This window comes from Microcaecilia unicolor, chromosome 6 (assembly GCF_901765095.1).
Source record: "Microcaecilia unicolor chromosome 6, aMicUni1.1, whole genome shotgun sequence".
Taxonomy (NCBI): Eukaryota; Metazoa; Chordata; class Amphibia; order Gymnophiona; family Siphonopidae; genus Microcaecilia; species Microcaecilia unicolor.
Window position 1 is genome coordinate 31958382 of NC_044036.1, and position 21263 is coordinate 31979644.

Genomic DNA, 21263 nt, shown 5'->3' on the forward strand with positions numbered 1-21263 from the left:
AGCTCCTTGGAAGTCATAGCTAAAAGAACCACTTTTATGATTAATTTTGCCCTCAAACCAGACAGAAAAACTGTTCTTCACTTCTATTTATGTAGTATGAATGAGCTGTTGTTAGACTACTACTACTACTTAACATTTCTAGAGCGCTACTAGGGTTACGCAGCGCTGTACAGTTCAACAAAGTAGGACAATCCCTGCTCAAAGGACGAAATGTCAAGTTGGGGCAGTTTAGATTTCCTGAATAGAGGTATGGTGGTTAGGTGCTGAAGGCGACATTGAAAAGGTGGGCTTTAAGCAAGGATTTGAAGATGGGCAGGGAGGGGGCCTGGCGAATGGGCTCAGGGAGTTTATTCCAAGCATGGGGTGAGGCGAGGCAGAAAGGGCGGAGCCTGGAGTTGGCGGTGGTGGAGAAGGGTACTGAAAGGAGGGATTTGTCTTGAGAGCGGAGGTTACGAGTAGGAACGTAGGGGGAGATGGGGGTAGAGAGGTAATGAGGGGCTGCAGATCGAGTAGGTTAGTAGGAGAAGCTTGAACTGTGTGCGGTACCTGATTCATACTACAGAAATAGAAGTTTCTGATTTTTCTTGGGACATGCAAAAAAGGTACAGGGAATACTTGTATATTTGTTCTATAGTTTCCACTATTTTGCCTGACACTGAAGTCAGCCCTACCGGCCTGTAATTTCCCAGATCACCCCTGGAACCCTTTTTAAAAATCGACATTATATTGACCACCCTCCAATCTTCATGTACTGTGGACTACGACAAGTTACAGATCACTAACAGCAGATCAGCAATTTCATGTTGAGTACTTTCAGTACCCTGGGGTGTATACCATCTGGTCCAGGTGATTTATCATTCTTTATCTTGTCAATTTGTCTCAGTATATCTTCTTGGTTCATTAAGGTTTCTTTCAGTTCCTCCACATCATCACCCTTGAAAACCATTTCTGGTACAGGTAGATATTTTGGTCTGAGGAAGAGGAATTGCTTTTTTATTCCCCCTCTGGGTGGATTTATAATCAGAGAATATCCTTGCAATACATTTTTCAAGGTCTTATCTTATGAATTAAAATGCTATCTTTAGTGCTCATGATCCTTTTAGCTTCAAGAACTAGTATCTAGGGTTCAAGGACCTTAAGTCTAGCTTTGAAAGTGGGCACCTTATTATTAAGTTCATCTAATTTTCCCACAGTCTCTCTGATACAATTTCACAGATATGTGACTGTCCTTTGCAACATCTTCTCAGTCTTGGAAAGAATTTTCCAATTGTCCACTAATTAACACTTCCCCCCCCCCCCCCCCCCCCCCCGTTTACTAAGCCACACTAGCGGCTGCCGCTCAGCAGTGCTGACACAGCCCATTCAAAATGAATGGGCTGGTGTTGGCACTAGCGCATGGCAGCTTCTAGAGTGGCCTAGTAAACAGGGAGGTAAATATCCTATCCAAAAGAACTACCACTTTTGGAGCCCAAAGAACCAATAGGGGAAGGAACCATCTTAGGCAATAAAGAAGATCCAGATACTAGACAGTGGTTGAACTAATAACATTGCAGCTGAAGCAACAGCCTCAGGGAGAATAGACTGAGAGTTATTTAATGAGGTATTAGGTTGCAGGGGTGGTGCACACCCAGCAGAGCTCAAGAACACACCTGATGCTGAAGGTGAAAGTGGGATGCTATCTAAAACCTTCCCCTGACTACAAAACACAAACACATACTGGTCCCATCAGGCCACTCCCCTCATAGCGCAAAACTAACCCACTTGGAGAAATTGCTCCGAGACAAAACCTCCAGCTGACAAATTCATATTTTCCTTCAATGCTCTTTGCCAAGTCTTTACCAGGCCTCCACTGGTGCTCCAAATGGCTTCCAAAGGGGCACAGCATAGAAAGAACAGGACAGAAAGTCAACAATACAGCATTGCATACAAAATTCAAAGAGTGAATGCCACTATGGCAGATTAATTTTGTAGAAAGGGCACACAGTGCACATGCCACCTCTGGTTAGGGTTACCATATGGCTCCAGAAAAAGGAGGATGGATTGAGCCAGCCGGGTTTTACTTCCATTGCTTTCAATGGAAAGCAATTGCTTTTAATGGAAGTAATTGAGCCAGCTGGGTTTTACTTCCATTGCTTTCAATGGAAAGCAATGGAAGTAAAACCCGGCTGGCTCAATCCGTCCTCCTTTTTCTGGAGCCATATGGTAACCCTACCTCTGGTCATGTTCAACATCACAGCAATGTGCAGACAAGCAAGAGATACTGGACAGCAGGCTTCGAGCATGTGGGTGGAGCATCTGACATCATGGCAACAATCAAGCAGGCAAGAGATACTGGACAGCAAGCTGCAAATATACAAAGGACAGCATGGAATACAGAATGCATGCAAAAGTCAAAGCATGTATCTTGATAAGGTTTCAGAGTATCTAAAAGTCCATTGGTTTATGTGTAGCCTTCTTAATCTGTTGCGTTTTGGGTTTCCTGGAATAGGTGTCCTCTCATTGCTGGAATCCCAGTGAAGCTGAATGATATGGTGGTTACATTGGGGATCAAACTGGAAGATAATACTTGAGAGCACATGTTGTAATGTTTGATCAATATTATCAACTTCAGCCTTTTCTAGACTTAGAGAATTTGAGTAAATATCTGCTCTGATTATCAGTAAGTTGGATCACTGCAACTTACTATATCAGGGTCTTTCAAAAATAATCTTAAAAGGCTACAACTCATTCAAAATACAACAGCAACTCAAAATTACCAGGTTTTCAGGCCAAGATTCAATTTTTCACTAATAGCCTTCAGTTACCGTACAATATCTCCATTCTTCTCAACAAGGGTTGCTAGCTTTACCTCCATCAACAATTCAACTACTAACTACCAGCTGTACTAACTACTAGTTACCATTAGAGCTGAGGAAGGAATATACCTCGATTCCCCCTGAAAACCAAAATCCTTTGCACTGATGAATCCATCACATCTTATGCCACTGAATACCCTTAATGCAAACTATATACAAAATAAATATGATGGGGTGGATATTCAGCTGGTGGTACTCAGCATTTTGCTGAGCGTCACCAGTGTTAAACCAGGAAATTCAATGCCAGGCCATGTCCGAATGCTGGCATTGAATTTCCGGGTTTGCGGAGCTGGCTAATGCTAATGCATAGCCAGTTAAATGTGATATTCAGCACTTAACTGACTAGGGGGCATCACATAAAGATAGGACTGACTTTTGTGCAAACCTATTTATGTGGTTACCTTGGCCGGTTAAGTGCTGAATATTTGTCAATTAACCAGCCAAGTGCTGGCTCCATCCCCAGAACAACTCCAAGTAGCTGGTTTTGAGAAATGTGCTAACTGGAGATTTTCACTGCACGAACCGGTTAAGTGCTGCTGAAAATGACTGGTTAGCGCTAAACAATTGATTTAGTCAGCCAGGAGCCATTTCAGGCCGATTAAATCACTTTGAATATCGACCTGCAAAGTCTTTCAGTTCCAGTTTTAGTAGCTCAGATATAAATATCCCTCAAACTAAGCAAATAGTCACTTTCCCCTCAAGCATACCCAACAGATTCCATTCAAAACAGCTGCTACTATCTTCATCCAGAAAGTTCCCGTTGTTTTAAGATAATCCTTTTCAAACTGGCTGTTCCTGTCTTTTCTGCCTCAAAGTTCTAGCAGTCCCCAAATGATTCTACAAAATGGCTTTATAGTATTCCTTAAAGCCCCAACCACTCTCAAAAGAAACCCTTTTCAACACTTAGAATAAAATTAGGTATTAACAGTTGTGGTTGATTTTCACTTTTGCACTACCAACCGTTGTACGAAATCCAATGCTTGGTACCAGCTGTCAGCTATCGTTGACCTCCTGCAATCCTGACACCAGCCATGGCCACTGCTTATCCCTGGGGGTTGGTAGCATGGAATCTTGCTATTTTCTGTAATATTGCCAGGTTCTTGTGACCTTGCTTAGTCACTGTTGGAAGAAGGATACTGGGCTGGATGGACCTTGGCAGTACTGGGCAGACTTCTACGGTCTGTGCTCTGATTATGGTTACACAGATTCAGCTTCAACTTCAGAAGTTGGAGAACAAGGCCAGCGTTAGGTAGAATTCTAAGGTCTGTGCCCTGATTGTGGCTGAATATCGCTGTGTGCTGCCCGGTTACCACTGGGTTAGTGCAGGAGCCTTTATCGCCGTCTCGATAGATGGCGGTAAGGGCTTCTCATCACATGGCCATGTGGTAAGAGTTATCTCATTGCATGGCCAGTTTTGGGGGGCTTTTACCGGCTGCGGACAAAATGGCCCCGGTGCGTGGGAAAAACGGCCCTGCTACTACCACAGGGCCCTTTTTCCTGCAGCTTAGTAAAAGGACCCAAAAGTTACTACGTTACCAGTATGGCAATTCTTATGTTCTTATGTACCAAAGTATTCACATAAATGCCAACATCCCCTAACCCTATCCAGAAGAATACACATAGGCCCCCAGATTCTTTAAATGGCGTGTAAATTTCTGCACACAAAATTGCGCATTATTCTGAGGTGCACACCCAACCAAGTTGGCAAAAGAGCCAATTAGCACCAATAATTGGGTGCTAACAATCAATTAGTGGCATTAATTGGCAACAGTTTTGCGCATGCATCCTGCTAAGTGGTATTCAATAAAAATCCACATGCAAATCTTATAGCGTGGAACTCAAAAGGGGCGTGGCCATTGGAGGGGCATGGGTGGGTCACAGGCATTCACTAAAGATGCACATGGTGTTGCCGAATGCCAGTAATCTGAGCCTTAATTACACGCCAAGATTTACACCTTGTTTCAGTTGGGTTAATCCTCATGCCCAAAGTTTGGCATGGAAATCAGCTCTAAGTGCTTTTCTATAAACAGTGCCCAACTTGCAGATTTTTTGCAGTGCAGTCTTTGAGTTCTATTTACTGAATGCAGTCCAGGGCGGTCAATTCTTTATGCTTTATGTGGAGAAATGCCTTTAAAATGCCCCCACGTTGTATAAACTCTGGAAAGAGGAGAGGGTCTGGGATACAGGCAGACACATGTAGTAGTTCCTACGCTTTTGTTGGTGGGAAACCTCTTATTAAAAATTCCACAATTACCTAATAGAGACATACATGTTTCTAAAACATCTTGAAGATAAAACAAACTGTACTTCAGCACACACACACACCCACACGGAGTGACACAGGCTGCACATACTATAGCAGGACATGTTTATCCACTCCTACCCTAGCTAAGATAATATTCAAAGCAACTTTCTGACCTCATGTGCAACTTTCTTTAAATTAGTACTTTACTAGTAAAAGAGGCCCGTTTCTGGACCAAATGAAATGGGTGCTAGCACGGTTTTCCTCCCCAACACCCCCTCCCTTCTCCCTCCCTCCCTATGTACCTACCGACCCCTTGGTCATTCAGACGCCATTGCTCCATGCACCGTACGCCATTGCTCCGCCCTCGGTGTGTGACGCCATTGCTCCGCCCTCAACGTCATCACGTTTGATGTGAGGGCGGGGCCCGGTGACTTGGCGATTTCGGTGGCTTCACCACCACGAACCCTTCGAACCTGTGTTGAAGGAAGTGACGTCAGTGGCATGGCTTCACTGACGTCAGTGTCTTCAGAACGTTGAGGGTGAGTTTTATTATATAGGATTTTCTTGCTCCTGTTACTCTTATCTATCTATATGTTTTCATCTTTGCTATGCTATCTGTTAAAATGTTTTATTCCGTATTGTGTTGATATTGTAATGTTGTATACCATTCCATAAGTTGTATTGTTATTTGAACATTTTTACTGCTGTAAATGTCTGTCGCCTGTGTTTGGTTTATTATTGCTGTACACCGCCTTGAGTGAATTCTTTCCAAAAGGCAGTAAGTAAATCCTAATAAATAAATAATTCAAATGCTTTGAATTTTAAGATTAGAGCTTGCAAGAGGGTTACGAATGATCTCACGTGCACTACAAGTAACTACCTTTGGTGGTATTTGGCTATTTTTTTTGCTCGCTCCTGTTGCACGTTTTCAAAAGACTGTTATATGGTTAAATAAAATATTTGTTCTTGGCATACTAGCACTTTGACTACTCATTTATATTTATTTAGTGCCTTTCATCCAAACAGGATTACAATTTTTTTTTACAACTTCAGAAACAAGCTAACTAAATCAACCCTCAATGCCGCAAGCTGCTTAACACAAATAAGATACAGATTCTAATGATGTTTTAATGTTTTCATTCTTGTACTAAACATGGACTATTGTAGCAACAGAATATTTATGCATGAAAGTACAATGCCTGGGCTGTTTCCAAGTTTCCCTGCTCTCAGGGGATACCATTTCAAAGATGTGCACAGGAGATATGCACAAACCCCACAAGCAGCCAGATGTGCACATGACCCATACTGCACTGCCTGCATGCAATCTGAAGCACACATTCACAGGTCTTTATTTTCAAAATGTAAAAGGAAACTTTCAGATCAGAGGCTGTGGTATTTTTTTCAGCTAAGAAGTTTCTCCTTTTTCTTTTTAGGCTTCCACCTCAACGAGAACCGACCCCTGTTGGGCCACAGCATCAGGAACCTTTGGCTGCAACCACTCAGGAATGTTTCCCTAGTTTTTAAGACCTTTCCCCAACTTGTTCCAGCTTCAGTCCTCAGCCAAGGAGGCCACAGATTGCAGGTCCCTCCGGAATACAGGAACATGGTCTTTAGTTCTGGCCACTAGGTGTTGCTATTGAGCAACTGCTGAGATACTCTCCTTCTGGGATCTGTGAACACTGCCTCTGCAGCATCCCTCTTCCTTGCTATCCCAGGAAATAAAAGTCCTGGCTTGGGAAGTAAACCCCAAGTTCTCTGCATAGCAGTGTGCAGCAGTGGTGTGCGTGGGGCAATGTTGTATGTGTAAGTGAAGGGTAGTAATGTTCCATAACTTGTGTATGAGTATGAGGCAGGAGGGGATTACATAAGATTTATTTGAGTATAAAAGAGTGTTTCTGTGAGTATACCAAAATACGGTATATGGGGCATGACTGTGAAGTGCAGGGAGATGTGAGGGGAAGGGGTGGTCAGTTTCCTGTAGACAACTGTGTAACAGTAAAGTAAGTCAAATACACATGTGAGGGATTTACCATATAATAGACTGCTTAAGGGGGTATGTATTGGGGGAGGGGTGCGTAACAGGGGAGGTGTGAAGTGTGTTTATTCAGTTGGGTGGTATGTGTTCAGGGGTGTGTATGTGTTTTGTGGGAGGTGTGTGAATATGTGTGTGTTCAGGAGGGGGGGGGGGGGTGTTCCAGGGGGTGTATCTTTGTTTTGGGGGCTGTATGTCTTTGGGGTGTTTGTTCGTGTGTGTATGCTTATATGTGTGTTTATTTTGGGGGTTGCGTGTGTCTTTGGGATATGTGCATATGTGTGTGTGTGTATTTAGCAGTTTGTGAGTAGATGTTCTGAACTCCATCCCTCTTGCACTTCCCCCTACCTTCAAACAGGCTCTTTCTCTCCCTTCCCCCTCCGTCCCTCCCTAAACTTTTACTTCCTCCTCCTTCCTTGCACTCATTTGCTCTCTCACCCCCCACTGATTTCTCTCCCTTCCACCTCCACCAAGACTAGGGTTACCATATGTCCGGATTTACCCGGACATGTCCTCTTTTTGAGGACATGTCCGGGCAACCGGGCGGGTTGTGCCAATCTGCCCATTTGTCTGGATTTCTATAGGATGGCCTGCCCGCCAGCCTGCCCGTTTGTCCAGAAATCCAGACAAATGGGCAGATTGCTAGCCTCCCCTTCCCTTACTTACTACTGCCCTGGTGGTCTAGTGACCTCTTCCGCCTTCGGGGCAGGAAAGAGCCCCCTCTTTCCTGTCGGAGCGCTGCCCTGCATGCATCCTTCCTGTCGTGATCTCGGCGCCGATTCAAAATGGCTGCCGAGAGTTGAAGTGACCTTGTGAGACTTCAACTCTCGGTGGACATTTTGAATCGGCGCCAAGATCAGGAACAGGAAGGATGCATGCAGGGCAGCGCTCCGGACAGGAAAGAGGGGGCTCTTTCCTGCCCCGAAGAGGTCACTAGACCACCAGGGCAGTAGTAAGGTAAGGGGAGGGGGGTGATGGGGAGGGGGAGTGATGGGGTGTGTGACAGGGGGTGGAGCGAGGGCGTGAAAGGGGGCGGGGCATGTGTCCTCCTTTTGGGGGGACAAAATATGGTAACTCTGACCAAGACTTCTTCAGTTGGTTTAATCTCAGGGTTTAATTTCTGAGGGTATGGCCTGGAACGCAGTTCCACCGCTTTTTTCAAACTTCAGGGCAGCAGGAGTGTTCTGCTCCTGCCCCAGCTCACCTGCCCCTTCCCTGGTCCCCACTTTCTTTTAATCTACAAATTAAGCTCTGTTCACTCTTACACCACTGCCAATAAACTGAAAACTGCACTGTCATGGGGAAGCTGCCTCTTATTCTGCTGGCAGGGGTTGGGGTTGGGTTAGGGTTACCATAAGTCCGGATTTACCTAGACATGTCCTCTTTTTGAGGACATGTTCCGGCATCCGGGCAGGTTTTGCCAATCTGCTCGTTTGTCCAGATTTCTGGACAAATGGGCAGATTGCTAGCCTCCCCTCCCCTTACTTACTACTGCTCTGGTGGTCTAGTGACCTCTTACGCCTTCGGGGTAGGAAAGAGCCCCCTCTTTCCTGCCCGGAACGCTGCCCTGCACGCATCCTTCCTGTTCATGATCTCGGCGCCAATTCAAAATGGCCACCGAGAGTTGAAGTGACCTCGCGAGACTTCAACTCTCGGCGGCCATTTTGAATCGGCTCTGAGATCACGAACAGGAAGGATGCATGCAGGGCAGCGCTCCGGGCAGGAAAGAGGGGGCTCTTTCCTGCCTCAAAGAGGTCACTGGACCACCAGAGCAGTAGTAAGGTAAGGGGGGGGGTGACGGGGAGGGGGAGTGACGGGGTGTGTGACAGGGGTAGGGGAAATGTGACAGGGGCGGAGCAAGGGCGTGAAAGGGGGCAGGGCGGGGCGTGAAAGGGGCGGGGCATGTGTCCTCCTTTTGGGGGGACAAAATATAGTAACCCTAGGTTGGGTCCTTATGAACCTGCTAAAATTGCGCCACCATAGGAAGCTGCCTCCTTTCCTGAAGGCAGGGTTTAGTCACAAATATGTTGATTTCTGTGCCACGGGTCTCGTTGTTCTTGTGCCGCAGGGGTTTGGGTCTTCACTGCACTGACTTTTGTTCCACCATCATTGCTGTGACTTCTGACTCCCCACTAGGCTGCTGCTTCCTGCTCCTCTTTTTTGCTTCGTCTAAGCATAGTTGGTGCATATACAAGCAAATCTATGTGTATGGATTTGTCAGGTGTTTTGGATGGACAAACAGACAGATAGGCTGACCCTCCCTAACAGGTGCTATTGCTTGAGAGAAACACATTTAACAAGGGCCTTGTGTTATTGCACAAGGCAGAAATAACTTGTGTTGATTGTTTGACGCAAACATTGCTAACATGGAACCTTGTTTTATGGTTGACCTTTTCTTACGGGGGCAGAGCAGTCTGTAGATACCAAAGAAGAAATGACCAGACTGATCCATTTAGAAAGGCATCTCAGGCAGGAAATGAAAACTGTAGCAGAGAAATAAAAAGCATGCTGAGTGGCAGCGAACCCTCTGCACACTCTGTTTGTGTGACAAATTTAGCTTATCATTCTTTGACCAGAGCACAAAGTCCTTCCCCAGCACTTGGCAAAATAACCAGACGTGCCATGGGCCAGGAAAGGGTCGGAGGCAGGCCTTTTCTTTCAAACAACCTTGCCTGGATCCCATTGTGCACACTGTTTTCCTTTATTGCTCTTGAAGACGCAATACGTTCCAGATGTGCTGTGGAAGAGCTCCCGCAAGGTCACAGCCAAGTGGAGGTGGCGCTGGTTGACCCGTAGCGACCCCTAAGTGTCCTGTAGAGGGGACACCCCCTTTGTCCTGCTGCCTTTCCTGAGCTGGAATTGTCACTGCAGGCTCACATGGACCTGCTTTGCAGGGCCTCTGTTAACCACCTGATAACCTTTTCACTGGCTAGGCAGTTTGGACTTTTACTCTTGGCCGTTCAACCCTACAGATGGGACTTATTGTTGATTTTAAGTAAAGTAGTTGCAAAATTTATTCAACAATTTCTGGTTAAGCAGGAAATCATTTCTGCATTTATATAGTGCCCTAAACCAGAGTACATTACAAATTCTGTACAGGTAGAATGATGAAAAAGAATGAGATATAACATATACGAGATACTGTCCCCCAAATTCTGTATAGGTCGCCCACGTTGCGTGCTGCGATGTCAGACTCCATCCAACTGGATCTAAAGATGCATGCAGCTTTCACAGCGCGCTGCACGACGAGGATGAAAAAGTTAAAGATCGCGGCTGGGCTGGCGGGGGGTTGGGGTCCCCCGCCAGCTGAAGCAATATTTTAAAAAGCCGGAGGAAGCGGACCTCGGGGTAGGTGACGGAGGTAGGCGAGGGAGGGAGGGTTAACGGCGGTAGGGGGGTCCGGGGCAAAATCTGCAGGGGCCCAGGTCCCTGTGGCCCCACGCAGATACGTCCCTGCTGCGCGGCTGCAAGGGCAGGCTTCTACATGGAATGTTGCTAGTGGAATAGCAACATTAACATTCCATGTAGAATCTCCAATAGTAGCAACAGAATCTCAATACGCCGGGTCCCCTCCCTACCCATCTTCAAATCATTGCTCAAAGCCCACCTCTTCAATGTCGCCTTCGGCACCTAATCACTACATCTCTTCTCAGGAAATCTCATATACCCCAACTTGACATTTTGTCCTTTAGATTGTAAGCTCTTCTGAGCAGGGACCGTCCTTATTCGTTAATTTGTACAGCGCTGCGTAACCCTAGTAGCGCTCTAGAAATGTTAAGTAGTAGTAGTAGTAATGGTAGCAACATTCCATGTAGAATCTCCAATAGTATCTATTTTATTTTTGTTACATTTGTACCCTGCGCTTTCCCACTCATGGCAGGCTCATTGCGGCTTACATGGGGGCAATGGAGTCACAAGGAGCTGCCTGTGCCTGAAGTGGGAATCGAACTCAGTTCCTCAGTTCCCCAGGACCAAAGTCCACCACCCTAACCACTAGGCCACTTGCTTGTTAAAAAGCCAATTATGGGCACCAATTGGCTCATTACTCAATTAAATGGCGCACACAATTTTGGCAACTTTTATAGAATTAGGTGGTTAGTGTGCATCATTCCGGTGCCCTATACAGAATTCCCCCCATATAGGCATAACACCGATCAAACTTGTTCTGAATTCTCCCACATTCAGTCCAATGTCTGTCCTTATTTAAGTGCAGAATTCTGATTCATGGGGGTAATTCTGGGAAGTAGATGCTAACATTTACATGTCAAATAGGTTCATAAATGTTTGGAATATCAGCTGTATGTATTTATTAATTTATATACACAATTTATTGCTCGCACGATCTAGAAATCCTCACTGGATAACAAGTGAAAACTACATGATTACAATGTCAATAAGCATTAAAACAATACAGCATAAAAATATTAAAACAGTTCAGCTCCATTATTACTGTTAAGCTCTATCTAGAAAACATCACTGATAGTATCAATCAGTGCCATAAGCCTGCTGCAACCACCTTGTTTTCGGTTCTTTCTTAAATATTTTTTTAACTTAAAAGGTAGAGAATTCCAGAGCCTAGGTCCTACAACTTGAAATGAAGGTATTTCCAGCAACTATGGTAAAATGAAGAAAATGGTTTAAAAGAAGCTAAAAGGCTCAGCAACAAAGCTTAGGACTTTAAATCAGGCATAGATATCTTTTTTTTTATATATAATACCATAATGGAAGCCCAGACCAGATGCATTCCACATATTAACAAAGGTGGAAAGAAGAGGCAATGACAGCCAGCTTCCATGGCATCCTACAGATCAATCCAGAGACTTACGGGTTGTGTCCCTCTACTATCAGATGGAGATAGAGAGAACCTCCGAGGTTTACTAAATGTGGACCTGTGCAGCCAGCTAAACCTCAGTATTCTCTCTATCTAGCAAGTGGAGGGACATCTCTGTGCAGCTCTGGTTTGATCTGGCTACTGGTGTCCTTTGGGCCTAGTTTAGCACAGACAAGGGTTTACAGCTTGTGGTGTACACCTGGTGGTGCCAGGTCCCTCCTGGTCTTCCCCTACCATTCCTCTGTCACCCGGGGCTTTTGGCCTGATCGGGTGTTTCCTTTCTCTCCTGACTACAAAAAAAAAAAAAAAAAAGGTAAGAGACTTTGTTTTTGTTTAATCATACGGAGGAAATAGACGTTCTGCCGAGTCAGCTTTGGGGCAGGCGTTTGTGAAGCATGCCAGTGCCTTCTGAGGCGCTGCTCCCGGTGTGGGGGCTGGAGAGCAGCATCGGGAGAGTGTGAGTCCTGCCGCTGTCAGTGGGTGTTCAGCATGACGAGGGTTCCCCTTAGGTGTCTGGTGAGTCGGAAGCGCAAGTGATAGTTTTGGCAGTTTCCTCGGGGCAGTTAGTGCAGTGCGTATTGGTGGGTGCCATTTTTTACTCTCAGGCGTGACCCGCTCCGCACATGGCAGTTGATAGACAAGAGGCACAGCGCGCTTCTGTGGCACAGGCTCCGATGGAAGGAAGCGATGTACAGGGAGCAGGGGAGTCCCTTGCAGTTCCTTTCCCCCTGGATTTTGTTTTATTAATGCACAATGCCTTTCTTTTGAAGAAGTCAGGAGCTTCTCTTCAGGCAGCCCCATCTCTCCTCAGCAAACTTCGGTTGCTGCAGCCTCTCAGTCTTTCCTGCCAAAACGTCCCTGGGTGGAGATTTTGGATCCCGAGGAGCTATCTGACACAGATAGCCCGGTTTTGTCTCCGGGCTCTCCCTCAGAATCTTTGGATTTGGCAGATGAGGTCACCCTGCCCTCTGAGGAAGGGGATGATCCGACGGCTGCCCGCCTTTTTCGCAGGGAAGAGCTTCTCTCCCTGATTGTTAGGGCTTTTGAGGTTTTGGCCATTTGTCCCCTGAATCGTCAGGGGGAACAGGTCCGGTACCCTCTATTATGTCTGACACCAAATGCCCACCTCGTTCCTTTCATGTGCATGAGGCCATGAAGATCCTTATTTCGGTGCAGTGGGATCCGCCGGACAGTGGGCTTAAAGTTGCTTAGAGCCATGTTGCGTCTTTATGCACTACCTGCTCCAGACTTAGAGTTGCTGAAGGTCGCTACGGTGGATTCCTTAATCACAGCGGTCACTAAGAAAACCACTCTCCCTGTGGAGGGTGGCACAGCGCTCAAGGACCCTCAGGATCATAAGCTGGAGACTTGCTTGAAGCTGTCCTTGAAGTAGCGGCCCTTTCCCTGCAGGCCTCAGTTTGTGGCTCCTGCGTGGCGTGGGCATGCTTATCGTGGGTACAGAAAGCCTCCTCTCCAGAAGATCTTGTGGCTGTTTTGCCGGCCTTGGATTCTGGTTTAGCCTTCCTTGCGGATCTTCTTTATGATGTTTTGAGGGCTTCGGCGAAGGAGGTTTCCCTAGCGGTCACTACGTGTCGCTAGCTGTGGTTGCGGCATTGGGCTGCAGACGTGGCCTCTTAAGTCATGTTTAGCAAGGTTTCCTTTTAGGGGAAAGCTTTTGTTTGGGACAGAACAGATTGTGAAGGACCTTGGTGACTCTAAGAGCCAGTGCCTCCCGGAGGACAGGTCCAAGTTTGTACGACCGGCGGGACCTAGACCTAAGTTTAGGGATACACAGCGTTGCCGTCCAGGTCGTGGGGCCTCTTTTCAGAGAGCAAGATCTTCTCAGAGGCCTCAACCCTTTCGAGGTGGCAGGCGGGCCTTCCTTTCCGGTAACAGAAACCAGCCCGCAGCCAGGTCCGCCCAATGATGGGGCCCTGGTCCATATCCAGCACCCACTTCTTCCCTTTACTTTGGCTGTCTCCCTGATGTAGCTTCCTGTTTTGTCAGGGACGGCTGCAGTAAAGGGAAGAGGTAGGTGCCGGTGGCAGGGCGGCAGCATATGGGTATTGCTGGCACTGGCGGCTTTTGGAATGTAATGAAACATCAAGGTAAATGCCGTGAACGGAGTGGAGGAAGGAATGGGGACAGCATCTCAGCCCGATAAGGGGTGGCATTTCGGCCTGGGGTGAACAGCATCTTGGCCCGTGAATGGGGGGGCATCTTGCCTTGGGCCACCCCTGCATAAACTGTTAGTTTACTTTTTATTTTTAGTATTATAATAAACTTCTCGTTTGCTATTCTTTGACTCTAAGGTTTCATTTTTCTACTTTTTGTTGGTCTCCCCCTCACTTCCTTTTCTTTTATAAACCCTGTTATGGCTACTTTCCTTTATAGAATATGTGCCAGTAGGCAACCCCTTAATATTAGTGGAATAAATCTTATCAGCATGGACCCTTTGATTCTGTAACTGGGTGCTTGCATTTACTCAGCACTTGTGCATAAATGTATAGAACTTTTGTGGGTAAGTTTACATTTCACCCGTGAAAGTGCCGGCAGACTACCTAAGTATTATTCTGTCATTGTATGTGTAAGTGGCTTAGCACTTAACTTCAAGGAGGATGATTACATGGGAGGGGCATGGGTGTAATCTTACCGCATGGCCACTTTTTAGGGTCTTTTTACTCACTGCAGGAAAAATGGCCCCCTCCACTACCGCAGGGCCCTTATTTACTACAGCTTGGTAAAAGGAAGAGGTTAGACGGTTTCCTAAAGGACAAGTCCATAAACCACTACTAAATGGACTTGGGAAAAATCCACAATTCCGGGAATAACATGTATAGAATGTTTGTACGTTTGGGAAGCTTGCCAGGTGCCCTTGGCCTGGATTGGCCGCTGTCGTGGACAGTATGCTGGGCTCGATGGACCCTTGGTCTTTTCCTAGTATGGCATTACTTATGTACTTATGAATGTAACTCACCTTGAGCTACTAAAACAAATCGGAGAAACTTTTTCTTCACCCAACACATAATTAAACTCTGGAATTCATTGCCGGAGAACGTGATGAAGCAGTTAGCTTGGCAGAGTTTAAAAAGGGGTTAGATGGTTTCCTAAAGGACAAGTCCATAAACCGCTACTAAATGGACTTGGGAAAAATCCACAATTCCAGGAATAACATGTATAGAATGTTTGTACTTTTGGGAAGTTGCCAGGTGCCCTTGGCCTAGATTGGCCACTGTCGTGGACAGGATGCTGGGCTTGATGGACCCTTGGTCTTTTCCCAATGTGGCATTACTTATGTACTTAATGTGCATTATTTACAATTTGAAAACTGGAGCCACCCAGTACCGTACTGGGAGAGGTTGTTTTTTTCTTCTCTTAAACATGGTGTGTTCCTTGTCACTAGTGCCATGGATTAATTTCTTTAATAAGTACATATGTAAATCAATCAATCAATAAAAACTTCCTACACTTGAGCAGTAAACCGTTGATATACGTATTTATGGTTAAGTAGAAAAATAACTTACAGCGTAACAGCAAGGGCCTAAATATTCTTGGAATGTGCATAGAAAGAAGAGGACCTGAGAAGAAAAAATGCTTGAGGACTCCTGGGAGATCACCATTTTTATTTCTTGGACCAGGTCCTGCTTCTGTGCCAATGCTAAACTGCAGTTAAAATCCCTGCTGACTGGACTTTGGAAAATGTAGCACTCTGGATTCCACATAGTCTGAATTCTTTCAGCACCAGTGTATATAGTTTGGGCGTTTCAAAAATATTTCTTAACCACTTTTCGCCCTGGCACATTGAGTTTGAACATTGGCCTTCAAAGATTTCTGACGATGGTCCAAAGCTCTCTCAGGAGACACTCAACACAATTCTACTGAAATCAACCACCCTCATACCACTTCTTGGAATTATTTACGAATGAAAAAGAAGGCTGCATTTGCAAACTGGAATTTAAGACTTCCCAAAGATGGAACATAAACATATTTGTACAGCAAGTAAAAATAAAATGCCCCGTAGGATGATTTCTATTGTATAGTATTAGAACATAGGCAACTCATCGGGATAAAATGTTTCATTACAAATGATTAATTTACGCACAAGAATTAAACATTTTCTAAAACAAATGCAAAGAAAAGGTATAAATATATTTAAAGGTGTCCCTCATGAGTGGCTGCATATCCTTCATTATTAGCACTACAACAAGATATTTACAACAAGATATTTACAAAGCATCGGTAAGCCCAAAATGGGCTTACTGCATGCTATCCTGGAACTACCACTGGCCCACTGTGGCTTCTGGTGGTAGTTCTGACTCAAGCATTCAACATTTCTGGCGCACCAGAAAATTTTTTTTTTATTTAATAGCGTGGCACTAACCCAACAGTAATCAGGCATTGCCGCATGCTGCCCGGTTACCGCCAGGCAGGGGCATAGCCAGACCTCACGGTGGGAGGGGCAGAGCCTGAGGTTGGGGGCACATTTTGAGTGCTGCCCCACCACCCCCCACCTCACCTTGCCTCCCCCTATCGCCACGCCTCACCTCGCCCCCCCACCTCCACGCCTCACTCTCCCCACCGCCTTACCTCGCCCCCTCACAAACAAATACCTTTGCTTGCGGGGGACCTCAACCCTGCCAGCTGAAGCCTTCTTCAGTGCGGTCTCCGGCGCAGTCACGTTCACTGCCTGCCCCTGTCTTCTTGCTCCTCCCGTGCACGCTGACACTCAGCGTCAGCATGCACAAGAGGAGCAAGAAGAAAGAAGAGCAGGGGCAGGCAGCGAATGCGGCTGCGCCAGAGACGCGCTGAAGAACCAAACCAGGGGCCCAGACGAAATTTGCGGGGGCCCAGGCCCCCCGTAGCTAAACCCCTGCCGCTGGGCTACCGTAGCAGCCCTTACCACCACTTTAATGGGTGGCAGTAAGTGCTTCTCCATATGGCCATGTGGTAAAAATACTCTTACCAAATAGCCATTTTTAGGGGCTTTTTACCTGCTGTAAAAAAGGCCTTTTTTTTGCCGAAAATGGACGTACAGCAAAATGAAAATTGCCGCGCGTCCATTTTGGGTTTGAGACCTTACCGCCAGCCATTGACCTAGCAGTAAAGACTCAAGCGGTAACCGGGCGGTAATGACCTACGCACGCCAGATGCCACTTGGTGCACGTCCGTTACACGCATCCAAAAATAAATATTTTTCAGACGCGCATATCGGACGCGCGCCAAAAATGAAATTACCGCAAGAGCCACATGGTAGTCAGGCAGTAACTCCATTTTGGTGCGCATTGGGGGCGCGTAGACGCTTACGCAGCTTAGTAAAAGGGCCCCATAATTTATAATTCTAGCCCTGGGACTTTGTGGGTCATCCAGGAGTTCACCTACAATTACAAACATAATGAGAGTGTTTTTATTTTGTGACACAAATGACCAATCACCAAACTGGTTTCTTTTAGGGATTTACATAGTTATCAGTTTAAATTGTTAAAGTTCATAATGCCTGCTTGTTTTGATTTCAGTTTCTTAAAATTTTATTACTCCTTTAATGTGGCTACACCTTTCCTGTTATGAAAACAAGTGAGCCTGGCTTGATGGAGGCTTCTGGGTAAACGTAGCTGAGCTGGTCTAATGCAAGCTCATTTGAAATTCAGAGACTTTGAACTGGGATTCCTTGTGAAACCTAACTCTTTGCCATCTGCTCTATGACTCAATGCCTGTGTTCAACAACTCCTTGCAAATACATTTCAAAGAAACTCTAACAAAAAACCAAAGATCATCAAGCGAGTTTAGTAGCTCACGAGTGGTATAATTAAATATTATTTTTTTAAGCAGGAGGTTTAATCCTTCTGCTTTTGCAATGATCATCATAACATCACAATGCCCCTACTGGGTCGGATGGTAGGGCATTAAACACACACCCCCCCCCACACACACACCATATGATATTAATTCTCAGTGGCAACCAAAGGCCAAGAAGGGACCACCCCCAGCACACAGCGCAGACCCTGTGCTTGGATTTCAGCCAGAAAGTATCTGAGAATTGAGATGCAGATTAAATGTACTACAGATTGGACAAATTGTTTCCTTTTGCAAATGTCACAGACCCCATTTGAGCTCTGGATGTACCTATGTTTCTTTGCAGCTAAGAAGCTGTGCTTGGAATGCCCTCCCGTGGGAGGTGGTGGAGATGAAAACGGTAACGGAATTCAAAAATGCGTGGGATAAACATAAAGGAATCCTGTTCAGAAGGAATGGATCCTCAGAAGCTTAGCGGAGATTGGGTGGCAGAGCCGGTGGTGGGAGGCGGGACTAGCGGTTGGGAGGCGGGGCTAGTGCTGGGCAGACTTCTACGATCTGTGCCATGAAAATGGCAGATACTAATCAAGGTCAGGTATACAGAAAAAGTAGCACATATGAGTTATCTTGTTGGGCAGACTGGATGGACTGTGCAGGTCTTTCTCTGCCGTCATCTACTATGTTACTATGCTACTATGTTATCTGCTTTCTTGGAATGTTTTTGCTTTCTATCTGCCACCTTCCCCTTCCGATTAATAACTGAGCTAAATTGACCACTACTTTATATAATCTTCATCTGCACTTGAGGTTGCCCAAAGGTAGTTGTTGAGATGATGAGGACTTGGCAAAAATTCTATTTTGGCAATTATGTGTGCAATTGTAGTTATAGAATGCTAGTGTAAGTCCACAATTACGAGCCCAACTTGTGGTGCAAGTGTTACAAGAAATTATTTATTTTGGGGAAAGAGCTCTAGAGCACTCGCTACTGTTTATAATTTAAGAGCAGGTGCTGTATTTATAAGTTTTAGGATATTAATTTCTCCACCAATCACCAAAGGTGATAATTGCAATAAATTAAATAAATTAAGTATATATCAGAACACAAAGAGACCGTATTTTTAGCTTCAAACAGGTTGATTTAATATACAATTGCACACGAGAAGTAGGTTTTAAGAGATCTTTACAGATAATCTGTGCTTAAGTAAGGCAAGGTAGCAGGTCTAGATCAAAAGTTATGTTACTTACAAGTCCTTGTTACACAGTATGAACAGCATTAGGTAAGCACATGTTTGCAGGACAGGAGAGCTTCTGCAGTGAGTGGATCTGAGTTGCTTGCAGTTGAAGAGAATCTGAATCTTGGGGAAACAGCTTTTGCTTTTATACCTTGCAAGCTGCAGGAGGATATGATCACAGAGTCCCAGCACCTGTTTCCTGGTTTGCACTGGATAACTTGCAAGGCATTATGGTTATTGTAGTCTGTTCACATGATCTGCAGATGTCCTGGCGTCCATTTGTCTGATAGTTGATGGGAGGGGCAGGTATACCTTTGACAAGCAAATGTCCTGTTTATGCTTTTCCTCTGAGTTCTTTGTCTTCAATGGGTTCTCCAGACTTTTGGTCTCTTGGGTCTTTAGTTTTCAGAGATGTCCTGATGAGCGTCCAGGTACCCACCTTAGTCAAGCTTTTGTTAGGTGGGAGGGCAGAGGAAGCTATATATCTCTCTTTTGTCTTTGTTAAGTGTTTTTGTAATTAACTAGTCCTACTACCAGAAATTCCCAAGGAAAAGGGGAAAGAAGGTACATCTTTTAAAAGCTGCCTTTTTATATTGATAAAATAATTCTGACAATTGGCTTATACCATAACACAAGCACTTAGGACAGCTCAAAGGCTGGTGTAAATGCTCGTGCCTAATTGCTGTCAGTTACCTTCAGTATTGTGTTCAATTCTGGCTGCCGTATCTCAAAAAAAGATATAGCAGAATTAGAAAAGGTTCAAAGAAGAACGACCTAAATGATAAAGGGGATAAAGACTAAAGAGGTTAGGGCTCTTCAGCTTGGAAAAGAGACGGATAAGGGGGATATGATTGAGGTCTATAAAATCTTGAGTGGTGTAGAACGAGTATAAGTGAATTGATTTTTCACTCTTTCAAAAAGTACAAAGACCAGGGGACACTCAATAAAATTACATAGAAATATTTTTAAAACAAATAGGAGGAAATATTTTTTCATTCAAAGAATAGTTAAACTTTGTAATTTGTTGCCAGGCTCTGTGGTAATAGCGGTTAGCTTACCTGGGTTTAAAAAAAAGTTTGGACAAGTTCCTGGAGGAAAAGTCCATAGTCTGTTATTGAGATAGACATGGGGGAAGCTACTTGATTGCCCTGGGATCAATAGAATGGAATGTTGCTGCTAATTGATATTCTGAATGGAATCTTGCTACTCTTTGGGGTTCTACATGGAATGTTGCTGCTAATTGGGTTTCTACCAGGTACTTGTGACCTGGATTGGCCACTGTTGGAAGCAGGATATTGGGCCAGATGGACAATTAGTATGACCCAGTATGGCTATTCTTATGTTCTTATATAAAGACTAATCGTATCCTGAAATGTGACCAAGTCTTCTAAAAATGCTAGTCAGGCATTGAAGAAAATAATGAAAAGCATGTGTGTCCTCTAGGCATCTCAGATCACATAAAGATCTTAGTTTAAAAAAACACCGAGCTAGAAAAACAGCCCATAAGAAATAAATGCTGGAGATTTTGTTTTCCTTACTGAGTCAAAGAAAAGTTTCAGCAATTGACACAAATGCTGAGTACACATCTGGATTTTCATTCTACAACTGACTTCTTTTCCTCAGGGGTGTGCAGGCCTCTAGTCCTACTTTATGGATCAAAGAAAAGTGCATTTGTTTTTCTAAATGCATTCTTGGGCTGCCTAACTTTGGTTTGGTGGCTACATCTGCAGAACTGAACATTTCCTGCTACTACAACGGTGGATTTTATAAGGAAGTCAAGTGCTTAGAACAGCGTTTTACTTTCTTCTGCAAATAATTCGAAAATTAGCCCAGTATGTACACATATAACAGTAGGAGTTTGGAAAATATAACACCTACTTCTACACAAGTGTGAGGGCCACAGGTCACACAGGTCAGAAGTCCACATAAAGACAACATAGCTACCTACAGGTAGGGTTACCATATTTTGTCCCCCAAAAAGCAGGACACATGCCCCGCCTCCTTTGATGCCCGCCCCGCCCCTTTGATGCCCCACCCCACCCCCTTTGATGCCCTCGCTCCGCCCTCTGTCACATTTTCCCCTCCCCCCTGTCACACACCCCATCACTCTCCCTCCCCGTCACCCCCCTCCCCTTACCTTACTACTGCCCTGGTGGTCTAGTGACCTCTTCGGGCAAGGAAAGAGCCCCCTCTTTCCTGCCCGGAGCGCTGCCCTGCATACATCCTTCCTGTTCGTGATCTCGGTGCCGATTCAAAATGGCCGCCGAGAGTTGAAGTC